This window comes from Balaenoptera ricei, chromosome 4 (assembly GCF_028023285.1).
Source record: "Balaenoptera ricei isolate mBalRic1 chromosome 4, mBalRic1.hap2, whole genome shotgun sequence".
Lineage (NCBI taxonomy): Eukaryota > Metazoa > Chordata > Mammalia > Artiodactyla > Balaenopteridae > Balaenoptera > Balaenoptera ricei.
Genome location: NC_082642.1, coordinates 148,281,776 through 148,299,088, shown reverse-complemented (window position 1 = coordinate 148,299,088; position 17,313 = coordinate 148,281,776). Strand labels below are relative to the sequence as shown.

Here is a 17,313-nt window from a genome sequence, read left to right as displayed (position 1 = left end):
GAAGAATAGTAGGTATTAGTACCCAGTAGGTGCTCAGTAGTTTTCCATTATGGACTGAATTGTGGTTCCCCTCTGTTGAAACTCTATGTCCTCCCCCCATCCCCCCGTGACTGCATTTGGATATAGGGCCTTTAAGAAGATAATTAAGGTTAAATGAGATCAAAAGTGTGGGTCCCTAATCCAATAGGGATAACGTCCTTATAAGAAGGGGAAGAGACACCAGAGCTCCTTCTCTCTCTGTGTGTACACAGAGGAAAGGCCATGTGAGGACACAGTGAGAAGGTGGCCAACTCTAAGACAAGGAAGAAAGATCTCCCCAGAAGCCAACCCTACCGGCACCTTGATCTTGGACTTTCAGCCTCCAGAACTGTGAGGCAATACATTTCTGTTGTTTAGGTCACCCAGCCTGTGGTGTTTTGTTATGGCAGCCCAAGCAGATGAAAACATTTTCTTTTTTTCCAATGGTGACAGCTGTGTGTAGTTCTACTCACAGTAATACTGGGCATTGTTGAGGTCAGGGTTGGTGAGCCTGCCTTTACTCTGGCACAGGGCAGTGTGGTAGCTTCTGGTCTGTGTTATTTTTAGTCTTCTGTCTTCACCTAATGGATTGGATAGCTAAGGATGAGAAAGCTTAAGTAGTTGCTCGAAGCCACTTTAATAGATTAGGCAATGGAACCCGAGGGTGAATCCCAATGCTCTCAGAGCTCGCTTGGGTAAATCCAGGGCAAATATATTTAATTCTTTATTTAAAAATGCAATTCATAGTGACATGTGGATGTCATTGAGTAGCAAAGAAATGAAACAAAGTGGGTCAGTGACACACTGCACTGTTTTGTGATAAATGTAGGTTAACTGATTTAATGGAAAACCACAATCTAGGGGAAAGTGGACTTGAAAAGCTTAAACTCTTGAAAAATCTCCAATTACACAATTATGACTGGGATAGAATAAGTGCAGCTCTTTGAGGCTAAAACCTTTTAACCCGTAAACACTTTTGCTCTGCCTTGCAGTTAAAACTGTTGCTTTATTTCAAAATGTACTTATTGGGTGGTGACTGTGTGCCTGGGTTTGTGCTGAGCATTGAGCACCAGAAGCTAGAATGCGTAGGTGCTGTCCTGAATTAGCTGAGAGCTTAGTGGGGCTGGCTAAACGGACAGTGGCCACTCTGTATTGTAGGTGTTGCCTGAGAGGGCAGAGGGAGGTCATTACAGCATGCGGTGGGAGCATGCTGGGTGCAGGGGGTATCTCACACAGACTAAGGGCAGACCTCAGGGATGGCTTTCCTAAAAGAGGTGATGCTTGAGCTGAGCTTTGGGCAAGTTCCGGTTATTCAGGCAAAGCTGAGTAATGGTGTTTCAGGCAGAGAATAAAGTAAGTGTATCCACATGGAGATAATGGGGGGATAGCCCACTTGGAGGACTGTTTACACATAGATACTGCCGCTTCGTCTCCATTCTCCCCTTCTTTTCCTTCTTCCTTCTATTCCATCAGTGATGTTTTGGTAAAGTGACTTCAGGGGTGAATAAGAGGGCCTGATTTGTAGTGTTTGCCGATTTCCATGATGTAAATATTCCCATCATGGCTGATTCCAAGCTACCAACATGATGTCGATTGGCCACAGTATTTTAAAACTTTTTAACAATTGGTCATGAGCCTGTACAATCCCACTCAGTAGACCACTGCTTCCCATCCATCCATCATCTATCCATTCATCATCCATCATTCATCCATCCATCTATCATCCGTCCATTCATTCATCCATCTGTCATCCACCCATCCATCCATTCATCCATCCATCCATCTTCCATTATCCATCCATCTATCCATTCATCATCCATCGATCATCCATCCACCTATCCATCCATCCATCTATCCATCTATTATCCATCCAACTATCCATCCATCCATCTATCCATCTAGCATCCATCCATCCAACCACCCACCTATCCATCCATCCATCTGTCCCTCCATCGTTCTTCCCTCTATCCAGCCATCCATCCGTTCATCCAGCCATCCATCTGTCTGTCCATAAACATAGTTTAACCAAACAGAATTATAGGAATAAGTCATATTAAAGATTTTAGGGTTCCCTTAGTTAAGCCTTCTCATTTTATAGACAAGAAAACTGACATCTAAAGAGAGGAACTGACTTTCTTAAAGTCTGTTTGTAGAGCTGAAGTTAAGACTGTCGGCTTCAGAATTTAAGTCTGCAGCTGTCTCCCTTAAGTAAAGAAAATACAACCTGAAATATGACTTGGTAATTCTCGAGTTGGGGCAATGTGGAATTCATGTAGCACACACCACAGTTCTGTCAGTCTCTGCTTTTCTGTGACGGTCCTAACGCTCATGAAAGTGTTTTTGTTGTTCCTTGTCTTAATAGTTGCTGGCTCCCAGCAGGCTCCAAATTTCCTTTACAGGGGGTTCAAAATGTCCCTGTTGAGGGGCTTCCCTGGTGGCGCAGTGGTTGAGAGTCTGCCTGCCAATGCAGGGGACACGGGTTCGAGCCCTGGTCTGGGAAGATCCCACATGCCGCGGAGCAACTAGGCCCGTGAGCCACAATTACTGAGCCTGCGCGTCTGGAGCCTGTGCTCCGCAACAAGAGAGGCCGCGATAGTGAGAGGCCCGCGCACTGCGATGAAGAGTGGCCCCCGCTTGCCGCAACTAGAGAAAGTCCTTGCACAGAAACGAAGACCCAGCACGGCCAAAAATAAATAAATAAATAAATAAAAATTTAAAAAAAAAATGTCCCTGTTGAAATAACATTCTTCTCCCACTTTGTAGCACTGGGCTTCAGAATTTAATTTAGCAGTTGGCTCTTTTTTTTTTTTTTTAAATAGGAAGTTTTTTATTTTTTTTTAAATTAATTAATTAATTTATTTTTGGCTGTGTTGGGTCTTCGTTTCTGTGCGAGGGCTTTCTCCAGCTGGGGCGAGTGAGGGCCACTCTTCATCGCCGTGCGCGGGCCTCTCACTGTCGCGGCCTCTCTTGTTGCGGAGCACAGGCTCCAGACGCCCAGGCTCAGTACTTGTGGCTCACGGGCTTAGTTGCTCCGTGGCACGTGGGATCTTCCCAGACCAGGGCTCGAACCCGCATCCCCTGCATTGGCAGGCAGATTCTCAACCACTGCGCCACCAGGGAAGCCCTAGCAGTTGGCGCTTGATATCAGTCTTCGATGTTTCTGGATTTCATTTCTCTCTCTTTCTCTTTTTTTGTGATATAGATGTCTCTCCTTTGAGACTCCAACTCAAGGCACCCATTTGTGGTGGGAACCAGCTGCTTCTTGGGAGCCCCGTTTGTGTTGGGCTGAATTTCCTGGGAAATATCTACTGATTTGAAAAAAATTTCTTTCCTTATTCCTGGGCTTCTAGAAGTGTGTCTTGGAGCTTTTGGGAGATGAATAATTGAATAATTGATACTGCTTTTGACGGTCTTTATTGTTATTTATTTCTTTTTTACTGAGGTGTAGTTGATGTACAGTATTATGTAAGTTTCAGGTATACAACATAATGATTCCCAATTTTTAAAGGTTATATTCCATTTATAGTTATTATAAAATGTTGGCTCTGTTCCTTGTTGGTCTTTAAATTGTTGTCAACTCAGAGAGGAAGGGTGACTCTTACTCTATGAGAAGCTTTATTTTGAAACTGTGGGCAAATGGTCTGGTGAATTGAATACTCCAGAGGACTCTATTTAAAACTAGCTTCTATGTTGTAATGTTGAGGGAAAAAAGCAAGATGCTGGGATATGCCTAGGATGCCACTTTTGCTAAAAGTAAGTAAACAAATTGGCGCTTACCTCTGGGGAGTGAAAATGAGGGTAGTAATGACTTGAAGAGAAAACTTTCCACCTATTAACTTTATATGTTTCTGTATTGTTTATTTTTTTCTTTTTAATTATAAGCATGTAATAAAGCAAATCCAGACTAAACAGAAAGCCTGGCTATATTTTAATAGGACTCATCTGGGTATGGGCAATAACCTTTCTATTGTCTTCTTAAGATAGTTTGCCATTTACCCAATGTAAAGTTTACATGTGTCTAGTTTATAAGTTGTAACTTAGTAGTTTTAGATACAATTAATGTTGGTTGCTAGAAAATCATAATGGCAGACATATTCAAACTTGCTCAGTATGGGCAGAAATTTAAACTTAAACTTCACTGTGAATTCTCCCTTCACCTTATTATTATTTTTACCAATTTTTTTTTTTTCTTTGCTGTGCCACATGGCACGTGGGATCTTATTTCCCTGACCAGGGACTGAACCCATGTCCCCTGCATTGGAAGCGCAGAGTCTTAACCCACTGGACCGCCAGGGAAGTCCCTACCAATTGTTTGTTAATGAGGTTGATCATCTACTCATATGCATGGCCCAAGCTGGTCATTTTTCAGGACTTCTGACAGAGACTCTAAAACTTCCTGGAGGTATTCTGCGAGCTGACTTGGGCCCATTATGTTTTCCCAGTTCTCCTTGACTGTGTGCTCTCAGCTGCCTTGGACATGGAGAGTCACTCGATTTCACTGGCTTTCCCAGACCAGCATCGTGTTCTCTGATACCAGCTGTCCTGCCTTCCCACCTCTTTCCCCTTAAATGAACTTCTTTCCTGTGCTTGGCAGTTCATGTCCTCTGTCTTCATCTTTAGGGCATCCTCTGGTGTTCCTGATCTCGAATTAGGAAAAATAAATTGAGTCCCATTCCCTGTGGCTCCAAGCATTTGAAAAGGCAGGGAATGTGTGGATTATTGTACAAGAAATAGATCAGTGTGTAATAGCCTAAAATGGAAAAAGAAATGTGACTGCTTATTCAGGCATTTGCAAAATGATGCAGGCTGCCTCCCCCAACTGTCTTTTATAAAAACAATTTCCAGAAATGTGTGCACTAGGTAAATGATATGTTACTGATACAAAGCACAACTGTGATTATACTAGCAGAGGATTATGTTTCCTCTGTTTTACAGTCTGCGTGAATTTCTTTCAAGTTATTAGGTTGAACTGTATGAATTGCCAAATTGAGCTACCAAAAGGGCAGTTCCATCCAATTCAACCTAAGAGAGCTTATTTGCTGAGTTGTAAGACGTGGGAAATATGTGTCTGCATAAGGAAAGAACATGAGATGGACGTGCTTTAAGGAAACTGGGCATCCTTTTTTTATTTGAACCTGTCTCTAATGGTTAGTATTCACTTAGTTGACACTTTGTTGTTGCCTCACTAGCTTTCAGAAAGTATACAGAGCAAAATTGGTTGCCTAGCAACATGTTCCAGCCCAGGAGGGTTGGAGAGTGGGTCAGTGATGAACAATTATGTACAATCAAGTTTAAAAATGCATAGCAGCCTGCTACGTCCATGCTCTGACCACCAGGAAGCATCAGCATTCTGCTGGCTTGGGTCTATGGCTGTTGTATGTGAATTTATTGCAGTTGTGGTCTGGATTTCATGGTTGCAATTCAGAAAAATTTTGCGCTGGACCAAAGTAGGCTTCTGGGCCCCTCTGTACATTGGTCCATTTTGCAGAAGCATCTGACACCCATCATTTGGATGGCTGCCTATCTGGACACTCATCCCTTTGAAAAGTGAAAAGAGAAAATGAAGAATTTGCTTAATTGTGATTGTTTTCATCCCAGCAAATTGGCCTCTATTAGTGAATCTGTAATTTGCCAAAGAACAAGTACACACAAAATGAGTGACAACGGTCCCCTTACTCAACCCAAATCATTTTTTCAAGAATTACGAATGCTGGGCAGACGTTCTCTCTGAAATGGCCCAAGCCCTTAATCGTTTCCCCTCCTTCCGTTCCAGCAAAACAGAAGACACATTTTGCATCATCCCGTCCTTACTTAATCTTTCTGTCAGCACACGTATCAATGGTGTAAATCCTGAAAGCAGCAGGAAAGCTAGGAGGCATTTTTATAACGCTGGCAAAGCTAATAAAGCACATTTCATTGTTAAGAATCATTGAGTTTAATTGGCAAATCAATTTTTAGGCCCTTTCCATTTGTATTTTGTTTAATCAACAAAAATAAATCGCCGTGCCAACCTTGAAAGCTCCAAGTTGGAGAACAGTGGCAAATACTTTCGTTCGTCCTGCCAAAAGTGCTTTCCAACAGAAATGTCTTAATTGAAGATGATTTATATTCAGAAGCGTTTTATCATTTGTCTGAAGAAGGAAAAAGCTGTGTAAGCAAGTAGTATGCAGTCGTTTTTGGCATTGTTTTTGACATTTATCTACACTCTATCCTTCAGATGTTTATAGAAAAGCGACCTTCCCTAGCCCTTCTTGCTAATGATTCAGGCTCCGTGTCCTGATGTAGCTGTCAATTAGCCCCTGTAGCCTTTGGTGAGAGGTCTTTGCTGAGGAGGACTTCCAAAACCTAGGCTTTTTCCCCTTTTCTGCAGGGTTTTACTAACCCTGAATCCTGATCTCTGGGCCTTTGGTGGAAAATGGCTGACATCTTAGTGCTGGAAGATGGGCATCCTGAGCGGGCCTGGGAAAAGTGGGCTGCTGTCTTGCTTTTTTGGTAGGAAAACCTCACTAGCCATGCTGACCGTAGCGTTTTGGCTTTTTCTGCCTTCTTTACACTCCAGGGAGGGGGGAGAGATGACAAGAAGTACCATTTATGTGATGCCTACATAGTGTGTTCTCATTTCTTTTTTTTTTTTTTTTTCATTATCTTTCTTTTTCTTTTTTCTTTTTTTTTTAAACATCTTTATTGAAGTATAATTGCCTTACAATGGTGTGTTAGCTTCTGCTTTATAACAAAGTGAATCAGTTATACATATACAATATGTTCCCATTTCTCTTCCCTCTTGCATCTCCCTCCCTCCCACCCTCCCCATCCCACCCCTCTAGGTGGTCACAAAGCACCGAGCTGATCTCCCTGTGCTATGCGGCTGCTTCCCACTAGCTATCTATTTTACATTTGGTAGTGTATATATGTCCATGACACGCTCTCACCCTGTCACATCTCACCCCACCCCCTTCATTTCTTTTTTTAAGAACAAGTTCCCTGCTGTCTCTTTTTTTTTTTTTAATTAATTAATTAATTTATTTATTTATTTTTGGCTGTGTTGGGTCTTTGTTTCTGTGCGAGGGCTTTCTCTAGTTGCGGCGAGCGGGGGCCACTCTTCATCGCGGTGCGCGGACCTCTCACTGTCGCGGCCTCTCTTGTTGCGGAGCACAGGCTCCAGACGCGCAGGCTCAGTAGTTGTGGCTCACGGGCTCCAGACGCGCAGGCTCAGTAGTTGTGGCTCACGGGCTCCAGATGCGCAGGCTCAGTAGTTGTGGCTCACGGGCCTAGTCGCTCCGTGGCATGTGGGATCTTCCGGGATCAGGGCTCGAACCCGTGTGCCCTGCATTGGCAGGCAGATTCTCAACCACTGCGCCGCCAGGGAAGCCCCCCTCATTTCTCATGACAGCCCTGAGAGGTAAGGAAGCGAAACCCCACGTGTCTGGTGAGGAAGCTGAGGCCCAGAGAACACCGGTAACAGTTTGTACGTGGAGTGGCTGCCATTGGCATTCTGTTCCATTTGTCTCCAGTCATCTTCCCATGTCACTGGTGCTGGGAAATAGCAAAGACCCCCTCTCCCCCCCAAAAACCCCAGCTTCACTGAACCACTTTTCCCCTCGCAGGGCTCCTGGGGCACAGGTACCGTAGCGTGATAGTGGCTGGCGCTCTGCAGGGTCTTGCTGTGTGCCTGGCATGTTTCCAGGAGCTTCGTGTGTGCTCTTAATTCGTGTAAACTTCATTCTCCTCTTAGCTACTTCCATCCTCATCTTACAGATGAGGAAACTGAGGCACGGAGTAGTTGGTGGACTGGTCCAAGGTCACACGGCGAATAGTTGGGGACCATTTGAATCCAGGTCATCTGCCCCAGCATCTGTGATCTTAGGGGTTTGCCTTCCACGGCATGTACCCTTGTTTGTTCGTCCTTCCCCTTGCCTCCAAAGCAGCGGGGAAGATGATGAAGCAAGAGGAAGGGAAAACAGTACAGTTTTACGGGCAGTGGAGGCCATTGATTTACTTGCCTCAGTTTTGGGCTCATTCATTGATCTTCAGCTGTACTGGGATGCCCTTCCTGCTGCCATCTCTCCACTTCCCATTGGTTCTCGTGCCTCTGCGAAAGCTCCGTCTTCCACGGGGCCCTTTCAGATTAGTGGGAGGCCAGTTGTTTTCCAGGGGTCACCAGGAAACCCACAGTGTGACCTGCACATTACTCAAGGTGCAAAAAAAAGGAACCTCAAAAAACCCAGAACCAAACTCAGCAACTTCTAAACAACTCCCTGTAAGTAACCAGTTCTAGGAAGCTGATGGGATGGTAAAAATCTAGCAACTACCTGAAATTCCGCACATTCTTTGGGAATTTACTAGGGCCCCACTCTCAGCACCTTCAGGTACCAGGGATCAAGTGATCCTCAGATCAAGTGAGGAACGAGGGAGAATTTTCACATTCCCTTGGGGTGGGAAGGCCTACAGCAGGTCAGATCATTAATATAATGCTGAGGGTAATACCCACAGAGGACAATTTCTGATGCCACTCCCTGTTCAAAGCATTTTGCATATATGAATCATGAGCTGGATGCTGTTATTATCCCCATTTTACAGATGAGAAAATCCGCTGTGTGACATGTGCACGTATATTGTAATTTTAGGAACGCTAAAATACAAAACACATCTCAGAATCAAGGATGTATGTGGTACGTGGCTTGTGGGCTGGTGGTGCCAGTGTCTGGCTGCTCTTAAGAGCACAGCTGCCTCCTTATGAGATGGGCCTTGGCAACTAGCTGAAATGTGCAGAGCAATACCACGGCTGGCATTTATTGAGTTATTACTGTATGCCAGACACTAGTCTAAGAAGTTGACATGAATTTTTAAAATCCTCACAATAGGATAGGTACTATGATTATGATTGTACCTGATTTATAGTTGAGGAAACTGAGTCAGTGGGGTAATCTAACTTGCCCAAGGCCACCCAGGCAGTACGTGACAGGGCCAAGTGTCAGCTAAGGCCATCTGGCTCCAGGCTCTGCCTCTGAGCTAAGGCCCCTGGTATAGCCGGGAAAGGGACAGTGGCACAGGGGACGGACATATACAGGCTCCATATGGGATGGAGGTTCTGGTTCCTCTCAGGTGCCCTTGCCCCAGTGGTTCGTCACTCCCTTTTGGCATCCATCCTGGTGTGGAACTGGAGGTTGATTTTTTTTTTTTTTTTTTAATTTTTAAAAAATTTGTTTTATTTATTTATTTTTGGCTGCATTGGATCTTCTTTGCGGTGTGCGGGCTTCTCATTGCGGTGGCTTCTTTTGTTGCAGAGCATGGGCTGTATGCACGCGGGCTTCAGCAGTTGTGGTTCGTGGGCCCTATAGCGCAGGCTCAGTAGCTGTGGTGCACAGGCTTAGTTGCTCCGTGGCATGTGGGATCTTCCCGGACCAGGGCCCGAACTCCTGCAGGTTCCCTGCAGGGCTGGTGTCCCCTGCACTGGCAGGTGGATTCTTAACCACTGCGCCACCAGGGAAGGTTGATTTTATCAGTCTTTTGTAGGCTTCTGTTTGTACCTGAGATCACCCCACAGCGAAGGAAGTAGAGAAGAGCTCTGACGTGAATCCTAAAATATACCTGGGAAGGCATTGACTGGGTCTTAGAGGCATTTTCTCATTGACCCACACAACGATCCTATGAAGTTCGTACTGAATGGTAAAGGGGGAAGCTGTATGTAGCCCAGAGAGGGTGAGCCACATATTCTCGGTCACACAGCAGGTGAGGGGCGGAGCTGGGCTCAGGCCACGTACACACGTGTCTGTAAGGTAAGGGCTGACTCCGCAGTGGGGATCACCCCTGCCTCCAGATGGGGCCCCTGCCAGCAGCTCTGGGGCATTTCCCGTTGGGTCAGCTCTGCTAGTCTGCTGCTTTCCCTCCTCCTGCTTTGCTGCCTTCCACACTCTCCCTTGCCTCCATGCTCCAAGCTTTTCAGAACAACAGGATGAGATTCTCCTTAGCCCGGAACTGTTTTTGCTATTGCTTGTGCATCCGAGCACCTGCTGAGCCGATGAGCTTTCGAAATGTCACTTGACTGTTGGGAGGGAGCCGTTGAGTGATGAGCCATGAGTGTTTTGCGGGAACATACCATCGCAGCTGCCTCCTGGGGGCGGGTGGTGGTGGGCCGAGCGGAGGCCGTGGTTCCTCCTGCAGCCCGGCCCCTCAGAGGGGGCAGGAGGCTGTGTTCCTGCTCCTGCAGCTGGCACGGGGTCCCCACTGTCAGCCTGGTCATTTTTCTTCCCCTGGGCACACGGTGACTGTTTCTGGGCTATGTTTCTCTTTTTTTTTTTAATTTATTCATTTATTTTTGGCCGCGTTGGGTCTCCCTTGCTGCGCGCGGGCTTTCTCTAGTTGCGGCGAGCGGGGGCTACTCTTCATTGTGGTGCGCGGGCTTCTCACTGCGGTGGCTTCTCTTGTTGCGGAGCATGGGCTTTAGGCACAAGGGCTTCAGTAGTTGTGGCACGTGGGCTCAGTTGTTGTGGCTCGCGTGCTGTAGAGCGCGGGCTCAGTAGCTGTGGTGCATGGGCTTAGTTGCTCCGCGGCATGTGGGATCTTCCCAGACCAGGGCTCGAACCCGTGTCCCCTGCATTGGCAGGCAGATTCTTATCCACTGCACCACCAGGGAAGTCCCCTGTGCTGTGTTGCTCTTACAGTGCTGGCTCTCCATTTCTGGGTTAACTTTTGCAAATACAATTAAATTTTTGACCTCTTTCTTTCTGGATTTCTCTTTTCAGAAAAATGCACATGTATACAAAGTTCCGTATATCAATCCTGGATTTTCATGGGAACCCTTACCCTCAGGGCGTCCTTGAACACATCTCGTTCCCCATACACATACCAGGAAATCTAGCTTAAAAATTGGGTCCCCTACCAACCACCACCAATTGAGAGTAAATATGGAAAATTAAATTTTTAATTCTCTACCCCTGTTCTTTTTCCATTGCTGTCAGTCAGAAGCTGGGCAGGAAAGTATATGGCACAAAGAGGTGACAGAAGAAAGTTTAATAAAGGTGTGTCATGGGGTTGAGAAACAGAAAGGGGGAGTGAGGTACACTGGGGCGATAGGAGGAAACCCCTCTGACTTAGTCCATTCAGACTGTTATAACAGAATAAATGCTGTAAATTTCTCATAGTTCTGGAGGCTGGGAAGTCCAAGATCAAGGCACTGGAGGATTCGGTGTCTGGTGAGGGCCTGCTTCTTGGCTTATAGATGACTGTCACATGACAGAAGGGGGGAGGGAGCTCTCTGGGGTCTCTTTCATAAGGGCGCTAATCCCACTTATGAGTTCTCCACCCTCATGACCTAATCAACTCCCAAAGGCCTCATCTCCTATTACCATCACACTGGGGATTAGGTTTCAACGTATGAATTTTGAGGGGATATAGTCTATGGCACCCTCTAACCCCTAGAAGTAAGGATAGAGGGAGAGGATCACCTGAGAGAAACTGTGACCTGTGATGGAGAGACCCCTAGGTGACCCTGCAGGGAAGAAGCAGGGGATGCATGCTCCTTCCTTCCTTCCCCTCCTCCTACTCTCCTGGCTTCTACTGGTACCTAAGGGGCCAGAGGGCAAGGGAGCCTGGTGGATGCAGGTCATAGAGGTCAGCCTCCCAGGGCACAGGTCCCAGTGGAAGAAGATGAGAAATAATCTAAAGGGCAACCAGAGAATATTTAGTACGTCGCCCTTTAGATTCTTAAATAACTTTTATCCTGTAGATGGTACTTTTAAGAGCGCAGGAAGCAGCTCTGTCGTCTGTAAATGCTCTCCCTGGGGATTGGGCATCATGGGAAATTGCTTAGCTTGTGCTATGGAGGTTTTGTAATCCTGTTAGTGATTGGAAACTTCCTGTTCTTTTCAGATGCTTTTAAATCCAGTCTTTTACTTTTCTTTCTATTTTATTTGTATGCCTGTTATTATAAGGTCACTTTAAAAGGCTTCATTATACCTCATGATGATGAACCAGTCTGCTTGAGTATTACAGGGGATTGTATATAAATCTCTCATGTGGCATTGTGTTCAAAGGTAGTTTCCCCCTATCTTATGATAGCTTGATGTTTAGAAATGAGCATTTCTGGATTTTGGAAACAGAGAGATTATGTCGGGAAGCACTTGAGAAATTAAAAAGTGTTAATGCAGTGCAAGGTTTTACGAGGCAGCGGGGGTAACTGACGTCACCAAGTTTGGATCTGGGAGTCTGGGATCTGTTGCTGGCACCAGCTCATACTTGCTCTGTGACTTTGGACACCATCTCTAGGCATTTCTATTTGTAAGGTGGAGTTAACATTACAAAGACTCTCTCCTTAAGCAGACTTTAGTCAGGTTCCTCTGAGTCCTGTTTTTGTCTAGATCTGGACCTTGGCCCCTGTCCTGTCTTTGGCCTGCCTAGCCCAATTTTAGCAAGAATCCTGCTAAGTCAGTTCAGAGAGAATCACCCACTCTTGATATGTGATCACCCTCGATATCTGATCACCCTAGGCTACCTTCAGCAAAAATCCCACTGCTTGTTTGTTTAATAAGAATCTCCCTACCCTGCTGTCTCCTCTGAGTAATTTTCTGTCCACTGACTGCCTCACGCTGATTGCTGTAAATCCTCAGGTGTCTTTGCTGTATTCAGAGTTGAGCCCCATCTCCTATTTTGCAATAGCCCTAAAAAATGTCTTTCTTACCGTTTTAATAAGCATCAGAATAATTTTTTCTTTAACTTTACCCACCAGAAAACCTTGGAATTGTTCAGGATCCTCAAGGACCTCTGATCCAACCTCACCCAATGTCGAGAGTGATGTGGAGCTCACTGTGAGGGGTCTAGTACCTCAGGGCAGCAAATGAGGACCCCATTCACCCCCTTGGGGGCTGGTTCTCATTGTCGAGAAGCTCTGCCTCCGTTTCAAGCTCAAAATCTGCCTTCACTTATACTCACTGATCTCAATTCTGCCTTTCCTCAAAACCTGTTCTTCCTTTAATTGAGTAATTTAGCTTCTTAAATTGTAGCCATCTTAATGAAGATAATTTTAAGCTGTGTCTTTTCTTTTTTTTTTAATTTATTTACTTATTTTATATTTATTTTTGGCTGTGTTGGGTCTTCATTACCGCACACAGGCTTTCTCTAGTTGCGGTGAGCGGGCTTCTCATTGCAGTGGCTTCTAGTGGAGCACAGGCTCTAGGCACGCGGGCTTCAGTGGTTGTGGCACACGGGCTTCAATAGTTGTGGCACGTGGGCTCAGTAGTTGTGTGGCGCACGGGCTTAGTTGCTCTGAGGCATGTGGGATCTTCTCGGACCAGGACTCGAACCCGTGTCCCATGCATTGGCAGGCGGATTCTTAACCACTGCACCACCAGAGAAGCCCCTAAGCTGTGTCTTTATTGCCCTTCTTGCTTTCTTTAACAGGACTCTGAGCCTGGTTGAATCTGTGTTTCCCACTCTGGGAAGATGCATAAGGGTGATGTCTTGGAGGTCTTCTCTCTGTGGACCGTGTCGTTATTTCGTAAACTCTTGGGTTGCCCTGTTCCTCTGCGTCTAATTCTAAGTCCTTTGTTTCTTTCCTCTTTTAGCTCTTGCTGATGCCTTGTTTGATACAAGTTTATAAATGATGTGCTTCTTTTCCTTTCATGAAGTAAAGTGCATGGGATTTGTGAAAGCTGTTTACCACTTAGAAGTCTTTTTTTTTTTTTAATTTTCAGGTTGATGGCTATTTTCCGGATGTTAACATTATCAGAAGCCTGACCTCCACATGGTATGTATGCTCTGAAGGACCTTTTAGGTCCATCAAGGGTATATAAATACATTAACTTCTTAATTTACTTGTTTATCGTTTAGCCCTAAATCTGTCCTTGGTGTTTGTTGAGTTTCACCCCCTATTCTTTCACCTCATTCATGGGTATATTTGAAAAGCAGTGACTTCTACAGGATCAAAACAACCAAAGTTATTTTCTTGAAGAAAGAATTTTAGGATGAGGATTTAAAAATAAAATCAGATTTACTTATAAATATTTCAATATGGCTCTGAAAAGATAAGGATTCATTTTGTTAAAACATCAACAGAATACTATTATCACACATAAAAAATGAACAATACTTCATTTCTTAATATCACTGAATATTCATGTTCAGATTTCTCTGATTGTCTAAGAAATATTTTTTCACAGTTAGTTAAAAATACCTCAGGGTAGTCAAAGGATTTAAACAAAGTCCACACATTGCATTTGGTTGATAGGTCTCTTAAGTCTCTTTTATTTATTTATTTATTTCATAACTTTGTTTATTTTATTTTATTTTTATTTTTTGGCTGCATTGGGTCTTCTTTGCTGCACGCGGGCTTTCTCTAGTTGCAGCGGGCGGGGGCTACTCTTTGTTGCGGTGCGCGGGCTTCTCATTGCGGTGGCTTCTCTTGTTGCAGAGCACGGTCTCTAGGCGCATGGGCTTCAGTAGTTGCGGCACGTGGGCTCAGTAGTTGTGGCTCACGGGCTCTAGAGCTCAGGCTCAGTTGTTGTGGCGCACGGGCTTAGTTGCTCCGTGGCATGTGAGATCTTCCCGGACCAGGGCTTGAACCTGTGTCCCCTGCATTGGCAGGTGGATTCTTAACCACTGAGCCACCAGGAAAGCCCCTAAGTCTCTTTTAATACACAGGTTTCCTGTCCCTCTCTTGTTCTTTTTTTTTTTTAATTAAAAAAAATTCTAAAATTTAAAAACATGGCATACTTTTTAACTTATTTATTTAAAAAAAATCTTAAATTTAGTTTTGGCTATGCCACAGGGCATGCGGGATCTTCCCTGACCAGGGATTGAACCCGTGCCCCCTGCATTGGGAGCACGAAGTCTTAACTTCTGGACCGCCAGGGAAGTCCTCTTGTTCTGTCTTGTGATATATTTGGTCAAGAAGATGGATCTTTTGGATATTTTGAATCTCTTGGATCGGGATCTGTGTGTTTCCCCACAATGTAGATTTTGTTGCCAACATTCTGGTGTTGTCATTTAACGTGGGTTTTTTTTTTTTTTTTTTTATAATAAAGGTTTTTTTTTTTTTTTATAATAAAGGTTTTTAAAAAATTTTTATTTATTTTTGGCTGCGTTGGGTCTTCGTTGCCGTGCGCGGGCTTCTCATTGCAGTGGCTCCTCTTGTTGTGGAGCGTGGGCTTTAGGTGCGCAGGCTCAGTAGTTGTGGCACATGGGCCCTAGAGCGCGCGGGCTTCAGTAGTTGTGGCGCACGGGCTTAGCTGGTCTGCGGCATGTGGGATCTTCCGGGACCAGGGATCGAACCTGTGTCCCCAGCATTGGCAGGTGGATTCTTAACCACTGCGCCACCAGGGAAGTCCTAATGTGTTTCATTGTCCCCAAAATGTCCTATAAACTAAAGTCTTGATCAGATTTAGGTTCAAATTTGGGGGCAAGAATATTTCATACATGATAGTGTAACTTCCGTCAGGTGACATATTCTGGGTGTCACCCAGTTCAGAAGACCAGCCACATGGTAAAGTAGAAGCTGTTTCTGTGAGGGAGAAACACTTGTGGCTTGAGAACAAAGGTTGCTGAGAACTAATTCCTACCTCATGTATCTAGACTTGATTTTCGTCTTAGAAGAATACTCTTGGGTATGAAGGGCTATGCTCCATGTCTTGGTGGGTAGTTTCAGATCTGCCAGCTCTCTTTGCTTATTCCTGCCGTTTCTTACAAGAGTGTCCTAAGTGTGCTCGGCCTCACCCCTCCTTCCTAGCGTGCTGTGGACTAGAACTGGGGTAGGTGAATTACAGCCCACGGTTCTGTTCTTATAAATAAAGTTTTATTGGAACACAGCTACACCTGTTTTTTTACGTATTGTTGGTGGTTGCTTTAGTGCTACAATAGCAGAGTTGAGCAATGGCCTGAACAAAGCCTGAAATATTTACTATTTGGCCATTTACAAAAAGAAAGTTTGCTGACCTCTGGGCTGGAAGGTAAGCAGAAGATGAATAAGGCTTTAGCATATGGAGCAAACAAAAATATTTTCTCATCACTGAAATGCCACTCAGCCTTAGTACCTGTGAATGTGAAATTCTGTGGCTCACAAATTGTGCCTTAAATCATTAAGATAATTTTGTTTTTCTTTGTTCATTTTTCTACCCATTAGATGACATCATCCTTCTACTTGCCTGGAAATATAATTCAACATGGGTGGGTTCACATTTAATAATGGTGACATTTTACTAGGCAGATAATTGACTGTTAGTAATCTCCAGATTCAGCATTTGAGTCCTGATTTGCTATACCCTCTTCCTTAGATAGTATAAAGCTTTCTCTTCCACCAGTGTGCTCCTGTGTGGTTTGTTTTGCCTTTGTATGATGAAGAATTCTCCATCCTTTCAATGAATGTCTCATGCTAAGGGTTTTCAAAATAAGTAGACTTGCATTTTTGTCTCCTAAATGGGACTCAGCTAATTTTATCTAAACTATTCCTTTTGTCTTTTGTCTATATTGTATGCTACATTATTATGGATGGCTTTGGAATTTTTCGTGTAAAAAAAAAAATTGAAATAGAGTTAAAATATACAGGACTTTTTTTTTCTTAATTGCATCTTAATGTACTAAAAACCAGAGTGTAATTATTAAAAATGATAGAAGGAAAGAATTAAAACAATAAAATTGCTTAGCAAAGCTCCTGTTTCATAATGCATTCGGAAATAATTGGTATCATAATGTGTAATTCACAATCTTTCTTTGAAGTATGAAGCTTAAGCTTGGGTGGGCAGGGGACCTCTTAGGACGTGGTGATGTCTGAATTAGTTCCTACAGCAGCACTTCTGAATCTGTACACAGATTGTAGCATCTTGCTACCTGCCTTGTTGTGTTTTGTTTTTTGTTTTTTGTTTCTTTGTGATAGAGAGAGATACTTCCTAGAGTAAGGGCTAGGACAGAGGGTCCTCTAATGCTTTACCAGACACCTACTACTGCCCTGTTGATTAGGGAAGGGAGGAGAAGAGAAACTCCTTAATATAGGCTGTGGCTTTAGCTCAGGCCACAGGGTAGTTTCCTGGGGAGTTGATGTAGACCAAGTAGAGGACCTTTTTTGCCCAGGTGTCAGGTAAGCCTGGGCCTTATGCTTCAAACAGGCTGAGAAGCCTCCTTGGCTTATTTTCTAGACCCATTCCCTCATCTGGCCCCGAGGATCTTATTGCTGAGATGGCCAGAGTTGATGAATCCAAGAAGAAGCACCATCAGGAAAAAGAGGGAAAGGGATTGGACTCCCAGGCTTGGAGTCTGAGCCTCAGTTTCCCTATGGCCCGGGCATTTGGCTCCCCGAGCATTGGGAGACAA

At 44.5% G+C, this 17,313-nt stretch overlaps 1 long non-coding RNA gene across 1 annotated transcript in view; it reads left to right on the top strand.

Annotated features, from left to right (window-relative positions):
* LOC132364940 (uncharacterized) overlaps window positions 1–17,313 on the top strand; it is a 124,631-nt gene that overhangs the window by 72,155 nt on the left and 35,163 nt on the right. The window contains exon 2 of the long non-coding RNA XR_009502963.1: window positions 13,707–13,759. This is a non-coding gene — a long non-coding RNA (uncharacterized LOC132364940). The remainder of the gene's footprint in view (window positions 1–13,706; window positions 13,760–17,313) is intronic.